This window comes from Pteropus vampyrus, unplaced genomic scaffold, assembly GCF_000151845.1.
Source record: "Pteropus vampyrus isolate Shadow unplaced genomic scaffold, Pvam_2.0 Scaffold25, whole genome shotgun sequence".
NCBI lineage: Eukaryota > Metazoa > Chordata > Mammalia > Chiroptera > Pteropodidae > Pteropus > Pteropus vampyrus.
In genome coordinates, this window is record NW_011888806.1 from 8,620,971 (window position 1) to 8,633,586 (window position 12,616).

Genomic DNA, 12,616 nt, shown 5'->3' on the forward strand with positions numbered 1-12,616 from the left:
CAATATCTGGATATTGCTGGATAAGATTTACCAGAAAGTGATTAGGAGAAATAGATTTTTTCACCTATGCCAGATACCGTCAACCTTGGATAAGAAGAATTCAATGCCCAGATTGAAGTTGTCATTAGAAAGTTACACTGAATATTTTCATCACTTCATCTTTGCCCACTTATTGACCATTTCCTTAGAATAAATTTCTTAACAATAAGTGCTGTGTTAAAATTTAAGTGTTTTTCTTCTTTTTTTCCTAAACTTGTGTTCTGAAAAACATTTTAAAAGCGAATAGTGTAATAAATTGCAATGTACCTTTCACCCAGTCTAAACTGTTTTCTGACAACACTTTTGACACCCAATGGAAATCCTATAATTTAATTTACTTCAGACCCTAACTACACAGAGATAGCACCAACCCCACAGGTGAAGACCCCAATCCCTCAAGACTGCCCCACTTCAGATGACAGTCACAAGTCCTAGGTACTCACCTGAACTTTTGATCGACCGGCTATAAATGGAGGGGTTCCCATGATCCCTTCTTAAGGTTCAATTATTTGCTAGAACAACTCAGAGAACTCAAGAAAATGCTTTACTTACAATTACCAGTTAATTAATCAGTTCAGGCTACTATAACAAAGTACCATAGATATACATAAACATGCATAGACTGGGTGGGTTATAGACAACAGAAATTTATTTTTCATAGTTCTAGAGGCTGGAGGTCAGAGATCAGGGTGCCAGTTGGTCAGGTTCTGGTGAGAATTGTCTTTTGGGTTACTGACTGTGGACTACTTCTTGTATCCTCACAAGGTAGAGAGAGGGTGGAGACAACTCTCTGAGGTCTTCTCTTACAAGGGTACTAATCTCGTCACGAAGGCTGTATCCTCATGTGCCAATAACCTCCCAAAGACCCTATCTCCTAACAGTCACATGGAGGGTTAGAATTTCAACATGTAATTGAGGGTAGGGGGAGGACCCAAACATTCAGTCTATTGCTGGGTACGACTCCAGAACAGCCAAATAGAAGAGATTCATAGGGCAAAGTATGGGGTAAGCGCACAGAACTTCCATGTGCTTGCGGAACCCTACTCTCCCAGCACCTGGATACATTCAACTGTGAGGTTCCATTAAGTAAACATGGTGGATTAAATCACTGGCTATTGGTGATTAGCTCAATCTCCAGCTGAATCCTCTCTCAGGAGGTCAGGAGGTGGGGCTAAAAGTTCCAACCCTCTGATCATGCTTCGGTCTTTCTGGCAGCCAGCCCCAGTCCTGAAGCTATTAGGGACCCACCAAGAGTAGCCTCATTAGGATAAAAGGAGCTCCTATCACTCAGAAAGTCTCAAAGGATTTAGGAGCTTTGTACCAGGAACCAAGGATGAAGAGCAAGTATAGATTTACCTCTATTCATTTTTCCTCCACCTCACACCAGACTATTTTGAAGCAATTCAAGTTATAAGATTTTCATTCATATTATTTCAATATTTATCTCTAAAAGATAAGAACTATTTAATACAACAACAATACTATTACCACAGGTAAAAAAAGGTTTAAAATAATCCAAAAGATTCATGCATTGTCATTGTTGTTACATGTCACTTATTTGCTCTCTTAGAAGGGTGCAACAATTTACCCTTCCACTTCCTTTACAGCAGTGCTAGCCCTCATATTATCAATCTTTTTCGTCTTGTTCTCGATATCATTTTTTTATTATTATTAATGAGATTGAGCAACTTCTCACTTCGTTTTTGGCCATATATATTTCTTCTATAAATTGCCTATCCAACTGCTCTGTTGATTTTTCTCTGCATCAATCTTACTTGATTGATAAGTTAAAATAGCAAGAATTTTATCACATCGCATCATCTGTATTGTGTATGATACAAAAAAATTTTCAAATAAACTTTATTTTCAAATAATTATTTAAACTACACATGGCAAATTCATATCATGGTACTCCATACAGCCATTAAAAAGTATATATTTGTCAAAACCCACAGAATGTGTAACACTAAGAATGAGCCCTAATGTAAACCATGGACTTTGAGTGACAGTGATGTGTCAATTTAGATTCATCGATTGTAACAAATGTACCACGCTGGTAGGGGATGTTGATAATGGGGTAGGCCGTGCATGTGATGGTGGTGGGGTCATGGAGTATGTGAGAACTGTCTATACTTTCCACTCAGTTTTGCTGAGAACCTAAAACAGCTCTAAAAAGCAAAGTCTATTTTTTAAATAAATGTTTAAGGACAGCTATTGTCTAAAATTATGTATTAAATTCATATTAAGATCATTTCTCTCATTGAGTACACTCAATGTTGCAGGTATCATAGTACAATCAGATTCAGTAACAATTATTATACTATAAAATCTATAAACATGTATTTTAAATTATTCAATCATATTGTTGAATTAATGTAAAGTTTTTAAAAAAATAGATTATGTTTTAGAGCAGATTTTGGGGAACCACAAAATTGAGGGCAAGGTACAGAGATTTCCCATGTGCTCCCTACCCCCACACATACATAACATATTGACATTGAAAGCTATCCATTATATATATGTTGAATAAAAATGCATAGAGTAGGCATGTACATATGTTTCTTGTTGCTTAGAAAATACTTAGAAAGGATAACTGACACATTTTATTATTATTTCTATTTTTTTTGTAGGAAAAGGGAAGCTCTGAGTAGTTAAATGACTTAACCAGGAGCAATCAGCTATAAATGGTGAAGCCAAGAGATGAAACCAAGTCTGTCTGGCATGGTACTGAGCTTAGTCCATTTTAGCATTAGGCAGGAAGGTCTGTGAGAAAATGCCAGGAGCCACTGGTAGAATGATGCAAAAACTAGGGTTTTGAGTAACCAAGGAGTTCTTTTAAGGAAATTGTACCCATAGCTGGGTTGGTAGAAAAGCGGGAGGGCATGCCAAAGAGCCACTGAGGAAACCAAAGAGCAACTGTGGAATCAATGGTTCAAGCTCAGTTTAGAGCAAAATCAACCATTTTCAATTTCAGAGAACCAAGGTTTAAATTCTGTTTTGGAGAAACCACCCCTGACTATTATTAACCCTTAAACTAGTAAAAAAACTAGGTTGCGGGCCAGGATATGGGTCTTATTGCAAACTCTGTTACCTTATCAATAGGGTTCTTTTGGTTGATCTAGCTCTAGGTCATCTGATATAATCTCCCATCCTAGGCAGGAATCTCTCCTACAGCCTTACTGATGCACATTTAAAAAAAATCTTCTCTAGCTCTATAAAAATCCTGACCTGTTATAAGGCATAGAAAGAGGAGACTGTAGGCATAGGTTAATTGCCACTTTTATTTGAGTAGGCTATCTTTTTATTTGAATGTATTATTGCAAAATATATTGTTTTATGTGTGCACATTTTTAATTTATGGAAAGAGTATTGTAGTATATATCTCCTTCTGGTGTTTACATTTTCCAACTCAACCCTATGTATTTAAGAGCCACCCTTGCAGCTTTGCCTACATCTAACCTGATGGTACTTACAGAGGCATTAGACTCCAGCATGTGCGTCACAATTTACCTGCCTACTCTCCCAGGGATAAGAGCCCAGATAGATACCAACTCCCTTCCGCACTAGGCTGTGATGCAGGAACATCTTTGCACCTATTCCCATAGAGACCTGTGTGAAAATTTCTTTGGAATTTATATCAGGAACAGAATTGCTAGGTCATAGAATAGATGTTTTCTTCGGTATTCTCAATTATGCCAGGTGACTCTCCAGAATGGCTCTACCAGTTTAGATGCCCACTAGCAGTGGAAGATAGTATGTTCTTCTTTTCCCCACATCTCTTCCAACCCTTGACAGGATCCAAATTTCTGATTTTTTTTTTAGGCTGAAAGGTATGAAGGTATAATTTGAATGATTTAGTTTGCTAGCGATTCATGTTTATATTAAGAGAAAGCTCATAGTAGAGTTGATGTACTGAGAAGGGTCAGATTGATCCTGTTGTTTCAGGTTCCTCTCGCACACCTTGTTCTGTTCTTTAGGTTAAAACAATATCATTTTTTAAACAGCGTTATTGAGATATAATTCACATACTATGTCATTCACCCTTTAAAGTACACAATTCAATGGCTGCACAACCATCACTACAATTTGTGGAATCAATGGTTTGAACAAGTGAACAACCGTTTACTGAGCAAATAAGGGGAGAGGGTTTTTATTGAGGAGAGGAGGGAGAAGAGAGAGATCTTGTGAGCAAGAGATAATATCAGAGACAAGCAAGCTCAGAACAAGGTAGGGTTCCAGGCAATATCAAGGACTAATGAAAATTCCTAACATTTACTAGGTTGTCTAAAGCCAAAAATGACTCTTATTTTTACCATTTAATCCTTCCCAAAAGCATGATTTGAGGAATACTACCGTTTCCATCTATATGTGAGGAAATGGCACAGGAAGGTTAAAAAACTAGTCTACGGAGACGATTTGTAAATTCCAGAACCATATTCTCCACCACTATATTACATGGCTTCTCAGAAGAGGCAACTATGAGGCCACTGAATATCACCCAGAGTCAATCCTAACTGCAACCTTAATGTTTTTCTACAGGTAGTGCAGAAAAAAATATATCTAATTTTGCAAAACTTTGCTACAAACTGGCATGTCTTTGATAGAACCCCTGGTTTTGTTACCTGTTTTTAGGAGTTTTGACTGCATACCATGTGAAGAGGTGGAATTAGAACTTGCCTGGAATGCTTGAAATTTGGCCTATAATCCCAGACTGTAGTTACCAGCTCTGAGGTCTTAGGCAAATCTCTTCACCTCTCAGAGTTTACATTTAATATTCTGAAACATGAAGGGGAAGAGGAGGAAATGAGTTCAAAGTAGCTCCTAGCTCTAAAATTGTTTGATCATGTTTACTTCTGGACAGGCAAAAAGACTTCTGGGGGCCTTTCCTTTCCCAAGCTATAAGTTTAATCAGTGAGGTAAGAAGGAAGAAGTGATAGGTTCCCCGGTGGCAAACACTACTTTATTATGATCTTTATCTACAGAAAACATGTAACACTATATGCTCTGCCTTCTCATGAACCCCATTGGACAATCAAGCCTCCTTCTGGAATAAAGCTTTCTACATCGGTCACTCAAAAACAGACTGATGGTAAATTCACCTCTCTCTCTCTCTCTCTCTCTCTCTCTCTCTCTCTCTCTCTCTCTCTCTCTTTCTCTCTCTCCCCCACCCTCCCTTCATATACACGTATCCCTCTGGTGAACCCTAATACAATTAGCAATTATTATTTTTGTTTGCAGCACAAAGTGATACCCTATCTTGGTTCTTTCTCAATCAGTAATTGCATGGCAATCTTTCAATTTAATCCTCCCAATTCTAAAGATTTAAGACAACCGAGAGGAGAAAATTGAGGTTTGCTTTGAAAAAAGGCAAGGAAACAAGGAGATGAGAATGCTCGTGGCAGGCTTAGGAACTAGTAAGTGTGGGTGCAGTGAGGGTATTTTTAGGGAAGTAGTGGGTTATAATGTTGGTGAAGGGCAGGAGCAGACCATGGAAAAGTTTGAATACCAGCCTTAGAAGTTTAGGAATTTTTCCCCCTGTTGGAAATGGGAAGCTTTGTGAAACAATACTGTAAAATTAAAAAAAAAAAAAAAAAGTATCAGTGGGTATAGGATTCTCAGTGGGAGAAACCAGAGAAAGAGAGAATAGGTAGAAAATATTATGTAGCCTTGCATTATGCAATTACACACAGTTCATTGCCAAAGAGCACTAAGCATTTGTTTCCTTATTGTTTTCCCTGGGTCACATTTCAGGCCATATAGTGGTCCCTAATGTGGGCAGGCTGATGTCCCTCTTTTGGTCCCCTTTCCTGTTTTTCTTTCCCAGGTTCCTGCCTCTTCCCTATGGTCTGTATAAATGTGGGGTGTGGATAGGGAACACCATTTTTGTTGCCCTTTGTGACCTGGGGAAATTTTTCCTCCTTTCAACCTGTAAGGAGGACTGTGAATTCTTGTTTTCTTTAACAAAACCGAGCTCTCTTGTTTACTTTTCATAGTATAACCATTATGTGCTATTAATTTATTTGAATTTTAAAACTTTTTTCTTGGAGCATTTCTGTATATAAAATCTAGATCACCCAAAGCCAAAGTAACAAAGTAAACGCTAACTCTTGTTTTTAAAGTCTATATTTAACACTGCCAGGGAAAGAAACACAGTTGGATACTTTCCCAGAATATGCTAACTAGCTGGAAAAAGAATACTTTATTTTCTGCCATTGGAAAAGAGAAACTGACCAACAGAAAAGCAGTTCAGCACCTCCTCCTACTCTGTGTACAAAATAGGGAGGTGTGTTTGTACATGCCAGTAACTCAGGCTTTTGGCTGCCTGACAAGTAGTGACAAATGTGTCTTTCATCATCTCTTACACTGTTACCTTGAGATTCTGAATTCTAAAATAAAGGAGACTAGAATAAAAGAAATGAGTTTAGAAAGTTAGATATCATTTCCAAAAGGTTAAAAGTATACACACATTTCTGAAATTACAGATTTCAAAGACAATGGCAGTTTTTCTTAATACTGCATTCATTTTTCTGTTGTTTATACACTTGTTTAAAACAAGTCCTTTGTACATTCACTTCGTTTTACTGACAAGAAAAGTACTGAATATTTTTATGAAGATTATAAGGGAATGTTGGGCCTATTTCGGCTGTATCCTGATAGTAGTACATTAGCAGGTATTACCTGGCAATAAACACTGAGCTTTAGATTCTCGAAGGTATAATTTTCACTATGTCGTTCTGTACCATTTCCACAGCCAGAGGGTACAACCTTAATTTGTTTATATGCTGCTTTCTAGGTGTTGTAGCCGCCAGCCCCCGAAAGACACACAGACCACCAGAAATCAGTGAGTCATAGGATACAAGCTCTTTATTCAGCCAGCTGGGCCTGCCAGGGGTACGCAGACCCCAAGTTAAGCAGCCCCGAAATGTAGAGGTACAGGGTTTTTAAGCCCTAAATCCCATTCCTCATTCTGTCTAAAACACAAAGGTCTATTTTTCTCCTATTCACTACCTGTCAACCCACAGGTCAGGTGTGCAAGCCGGGGTACAGAAGCAGAAAGCTTATTGTTAGAATGTTATGTTCCCATCGGTGATAGCCTATGTTCCCACAGGCGATAGCCAAGAAGTAATTTTCTAACCAGCACATTCCCCATTGGCCTTAGCAGAAAATCAAATCCTTGATTCTTCATGTGGAATTTGTTCATAGCCTCTATTTTGTAATACTAAAAGTTTAATAGAATTAATTCACTTCCTTATATATACAAACAAGAAATCAAGGAAACATGGGCCAAAAGTTAACAAGAAGGGGAGGAGGATTAAAGGTCCAGCTATAGCAGATAGAAGGATTGTTAGCCATGGGGACCAACTGAACATCCTATAAAACCGGTTTTCTGATTCTAGTCTTTGTTTTTCCCTGGCATCTAAATTTCTCTCTGCTAAGCTCTCTCTAATTACTCCAGAGTTATTAGCATAGAAGCAACAGATTTCACCTAGAGCCATACATAATCCATCTTGTTCTAAGAATAATAAATCTAAACCTCTTCTATTTTGGAGGACTACTTCTAGTGAATCGACTTGAAGTTCTAGCCTGCTGAGGTCAGTTAAGTTTAGGGGAGTTCCTACCCTGACATAGTAAGGGGGTTTTAGGTTTAGACACGACCAGCAATCTTGTCCTATGTCTGAGGTGGTCTTATTTAAGACCTGGTGTATTGTTGTTAACGAAGTTATTAATGCTCCTCCTGGTCGTGGCTGGTCAAATGCCTGGGCTAAAGAGATAAAAAGGAAGAAACAAAGGGTTATACTTATGTATGCTTGAGTCTTAGTCTTAAGGGCCCGTCTTCCTGAGCTGTCCACTCTCGTGCTGCCTTCACGTGGGAGTGATGAATCCATGATGGGATGCCGTCTACTTTAACTGCAGTGGGCGTCGTCAGGTAGACAGTGAAGGGTCCTTTCCATTTGGGTTCTAGTCCCTTGGAAGTCCCCAGGCTGAAACCGATGGAGAAGTCTGTCCCCCGGGGCTGAGTGGGCAGCACGAACCCCAGGCCAAATCTCCTTCTGTACACTTTGAAGGGACTGTAAAGACTTAAGTAAGACAAGGTTACGTAGTTCTGCCTTTTTCTCATCTTCTATTCTAGGTACTAAAGGTGGGGGTTTTCCGAAGAAAATATCAAATGGAGTGAATCCATTAATATATGGAGTACGCCTGGCTCGGAGAAGAGCAAAGGGGAGAAGTTTAACCCAGGTCTCACCAGTTTCTAATCCTAACTTGAGTAGTGTCTTTTTTAGGGTCTGATTCATTCGCTCTACTTGGCCCGAACTTTGGGGGCCGGTAGGCGCAATGGAGTTTCCATTGCAAATTTAGGTAGCTAGCCAATTGTTGTGATACCTTTGCTACGAAGGCTGGCCCGTCATCCGACCCTAAAGTTCCAGGAAGACCAAATCGAGGGAGAATTTCTTGTAGTAGTTTCTTAGTAACTACTACAGCAGTCTCTTTCCTGGTAGGGAAGGCCTCTACCCATCCTGAAAATGTGTCTATAAAAACAAGTAAATATTTGTAGCCCCCCACAGTCGGGGTTACCTCAGTGAAATCAACCTCCCAGTGGTCCCCCAGATAAGTTCCTCTTTCCCTATGCTTAGCTTCTTCTATTTTCCCCTTCTTTGGATTAACTTGAGCACAAGCTGGGCATCGTGAGGCAATCTCCTCTGCAATTCTTCTCCCTTCTAACAAGTGAAAATAGGCATCTAAAACTTGGAGCATCTTAGTTTGCCCTAGGTGTGTGGTCTGGTGTAGTTGGTGGAGGAGAGTCCTTCCAAGGGCCATGAGAGCCCGATTTTTCCATCTGGGGTTGTTGGTTCCTAGTGGCTCCTTTATCTTGAAAATATATGTTCTCTTCTGCCGTATAGGTCGGAGACAGAGGCAGTTCTGGGTAAGGGATAACGGTCAGTAGATGTGGTGGGGGCCCCACTGGCCTTGTGTCCACTGTTCTTGTCTCTGCATTGGCTCGTCGATTTCCCTCAGCCTCAGGACTATTCTCTTTTTGATGCTCTTTACAAAGAACAATAGCAAGAGTCATAGGCATCTATATGGCTTCAAGTAAGGCTAAGATCTCCCCCTTGTTCTTGATGTCCTTCTCAGCTGAAGTCAGAAGCCCTCTTTCCTTGTAGATGGCTCCGTGTACATGTGCAGTGGCTAAGGCATATCAGTGTATATTGTGACGCCTTATCCTTTCCCCATCTTAGTGCCTCAGTGAGGGCGATGAGTTCTGCCTTTTGAGCAAAAGTCCTATGGGGAAGAGCTTGTGACCAGATGGTGCCAGTTAGAGTTACGACCATTGCCCCAGCATACCTCCTTCCTTCCTGCATGAAGCTGCTCCCGTCAGTGAACAGAACTTCATTGGCCTCACGCAGAGGGAAGTCTTTGAGGTCTGGCCGCGAGGAACACACAACGTCAGTGAAATCTATGCAGTCATGAACGGGGGTCTCGGGGTCTGGATCTGGCAACAGATTGACTGGGTTGATGACAGTAGCTTTGGATTTTAGCCATATGTTTGGGATCATCCAGTGCCTCCCTGTTGTTGAACACCTTCTGGGCTATCTCAACAAGTTGAGACAGGTTCATTCCTGCAAAACCTTCTAATTTTTGCAATTTACACCAGATATCAGGGGCTGCCTGAGTAGCAAAGGCTATATTAATTGCCCGCTGGTTCTCAGGGGCCTCAGGATCAATGGGGGTGTATTCCTGAGGTCCCTATATAACTTCAGTTACCTTAGAAAGGTTAGTTGGCTGACGAGCAGCCATCCTAATTCCCCCAATTAGAATCTGGTGGTATCGATCTAATGCTGTTCTCCCTGCCTGAGAATTGTGTCCCCAGTCTGGGCGGGTGGAGGGAAATTCCTCCTCAGTCTGTTCCCTGCTTCCTCAACTCTCCTCCCTCCCGCAGCTATCTTTTATGTTTCACTCTGAATGCATCCGCGTTCTTCCTGCGTGAAGAGGGTAATTAAAAGCTGTTGGCAATCGTCCCAGGTGGGGCGGTGAGTCTGAAAGACACTCTCTAAGAGTCCCATTAACGTTTGGGGTTTCTCAGAGAAAGGCAGATTCTGTGCCTTCCAATTGTACAGGTCACTAGTTGAGAAAGGCACATAAACCATAAAGGGCCTGTCAGTATGATGCCCCTGGAGTGGTGCTTCTCCTAAGGGGAGGATGGCCAGGGTGGTGGTATTGGCTGGTGCCCCGCCCGGAGCGGGAGCAGGAGGCCCATAGGGGTTACCTGCCTGCATCTGAGGAGGTGAGGCGGTGCTATTTGGCCTCTGTTGTCCTGGATTATAGGGTGGGGGAAGGTCACTGTCCTCCGGTGGAGGACTGAGGGACTGGGCTGTCTTGGAGATTCAGTTGCTGCATGTTTCGGGGCCCACAGCTAAGACTCCCGCCCCTAGAGAGAGGGCACACTGGCGGAGCCAAGGAGGGGGTGTCTGAACAAGGTTTAATCATTGATTGATGTAGGAAAACTGATCGGGATATCCTGGGACTCCTGTGACAATCTTCCAAACATTCCTCACTAAACTCCTGTCAAAAGAACCCTCCGGAGACTAGTTTACATCAAAAGACAGCCACTCAACTTTACACAATGTTTTTAGTCTGCCTAGAGAAAACTTTATGCCATAGTCAGCTCCTTCTACAAACCCTTCTTTGAAGTGTCGCAGGAGACAACCCAAGGGTGTCTTCTGTGAACTCAGGCTTCCCCCCATCTCTTGCGCAGAAAACACAAAACAGACACTCAGACAAGAACAATCAGACACTCAGACAAGAACAATTACTGGGGTGTATGTAGGTGGACCCAGAGAAGTCCGCCACCTACAACCTAGATAAGACCAGAGACAATAAACAGAACCTGACAACAGGGCACAGGAGGCGGCGTCCCGCAGCCTGGCCATGGTCCGGGAGAAGAATTGCAGAGGAGATTGCCTCACGATTCCCAGCTTGTGTCCAAGTTAATCCAAAGAAGGGGAAAATAGAAGAAGCTAAACATAGGGAAAGAGGAACTTATCTGGGGGACCACTGGGAGGTTGATTTCACTGAGGTAACCCCGACTGTGGATTACAGTCTATTATAGTAAAAAGATGTAGCGAAGTCATGATATTCTCAAATGCTGAGCATGCAGATTGCAAGTGCTTAAAAAGAATGTCACAACAACACACATAATTCAAATGTTTTAGACTAACAAGCTTAAAATTTCTACATTAACAGTTCCTTGTTGTTGCCAAAAGTTTTCACATTTGTGAAAGCAAAGGCCTTCATTATTGTCACCAAACTTTGGTATAAATGGTTAAGATATTGTATCACATGGTGCTACATTAATGATGAATTAATTCAAGAATATAACTTCCTGTATTTAAAACTCAGCCATCAAAATGCTCCATTGAAAGAAAAGGGCATCACCAAAAGACATGTACTGGAATGTTTGTGATTAACACCATCTCTAATAGCGTCCAACAGAAGAATGAATTAACAAATTGTGGTATATTCACAGAATGGAATAAAAGGAATGATCTACAACTATATGCAATGATATGGAAGAATCTCACAAATATAAAGTTGAATAAAGAAGTAGAACAAAAAAGTACATACTTTATGATTATGTATATAGAGTACAAAGACAGGCAAAACTAATCTATGCTGTTGAAAATCAGGATAGGCAATGACTAAAAGGCAGTATGATGGAGTTCCTAGCTGTTAATAATGTTCTATTTTTTGATTCTGGGTACACAGGTGTGTTCAGATTGTAAAAATTCATTGAGTTTGGGATATGTGCACTTTCCTGTATATAGACACACACATATATAATTCTTCAATAAAAAATTTAAAAAGAAAATTTCAGAAAGCCCATGAAAATTGAATTTCAACACATAATCCTCAAATGTCATTACTAGAATTCGTAAGTTGTCAGTGTGAGACTCACTCTCTAAATAGAGTATTCAAAGAACTGGATTCAGAATAGCAGTCTGGGGACCAAAATACCTAATATGTCAAAAATCTCCAATCTCTCTGCTTTTTTCTACCTGCAGTGATATCACCATAGTTTAAACCAGGTCATTTCCTACCTTGAGTTTCATCTGATATAGCTTCCTAACCACTCTCTCAATAGCTTATTTTATCTGTTCTCAACAAATTAACCTAAGTGATTTAAAGTCTAAATCAGATCATTTTAGTTCTTTGCTTAAAATGTCTCAAGAGTCCCATTAAATTTAAAATTAATGCACACTCCAACACTTGGCTACATGGTCTGGCTTCTGTCTACCTCATCAACCTCATGTCATGCTGCTCTCCCCCTACCTCTACATTGGAGCCACATTGACCTTTCTGTTCCTCCAAAATTTCAAGCTGTCCCACCTCAGGACCTTTGCTTTGCTGTCCCCTCTGCCTGAAGAATCGTCACTTTCCTGTTTTCTTACTCTCCGAGTCTCCGTTTAAATGTTATAAAGTTCTCTCATAACAAGCCTCCCTATGTCACATCAACCTCCTATTATTCTCTATATCCACACCTTGTCTATTTCCTTCCTTGACATGATTTGTTATTTTATTT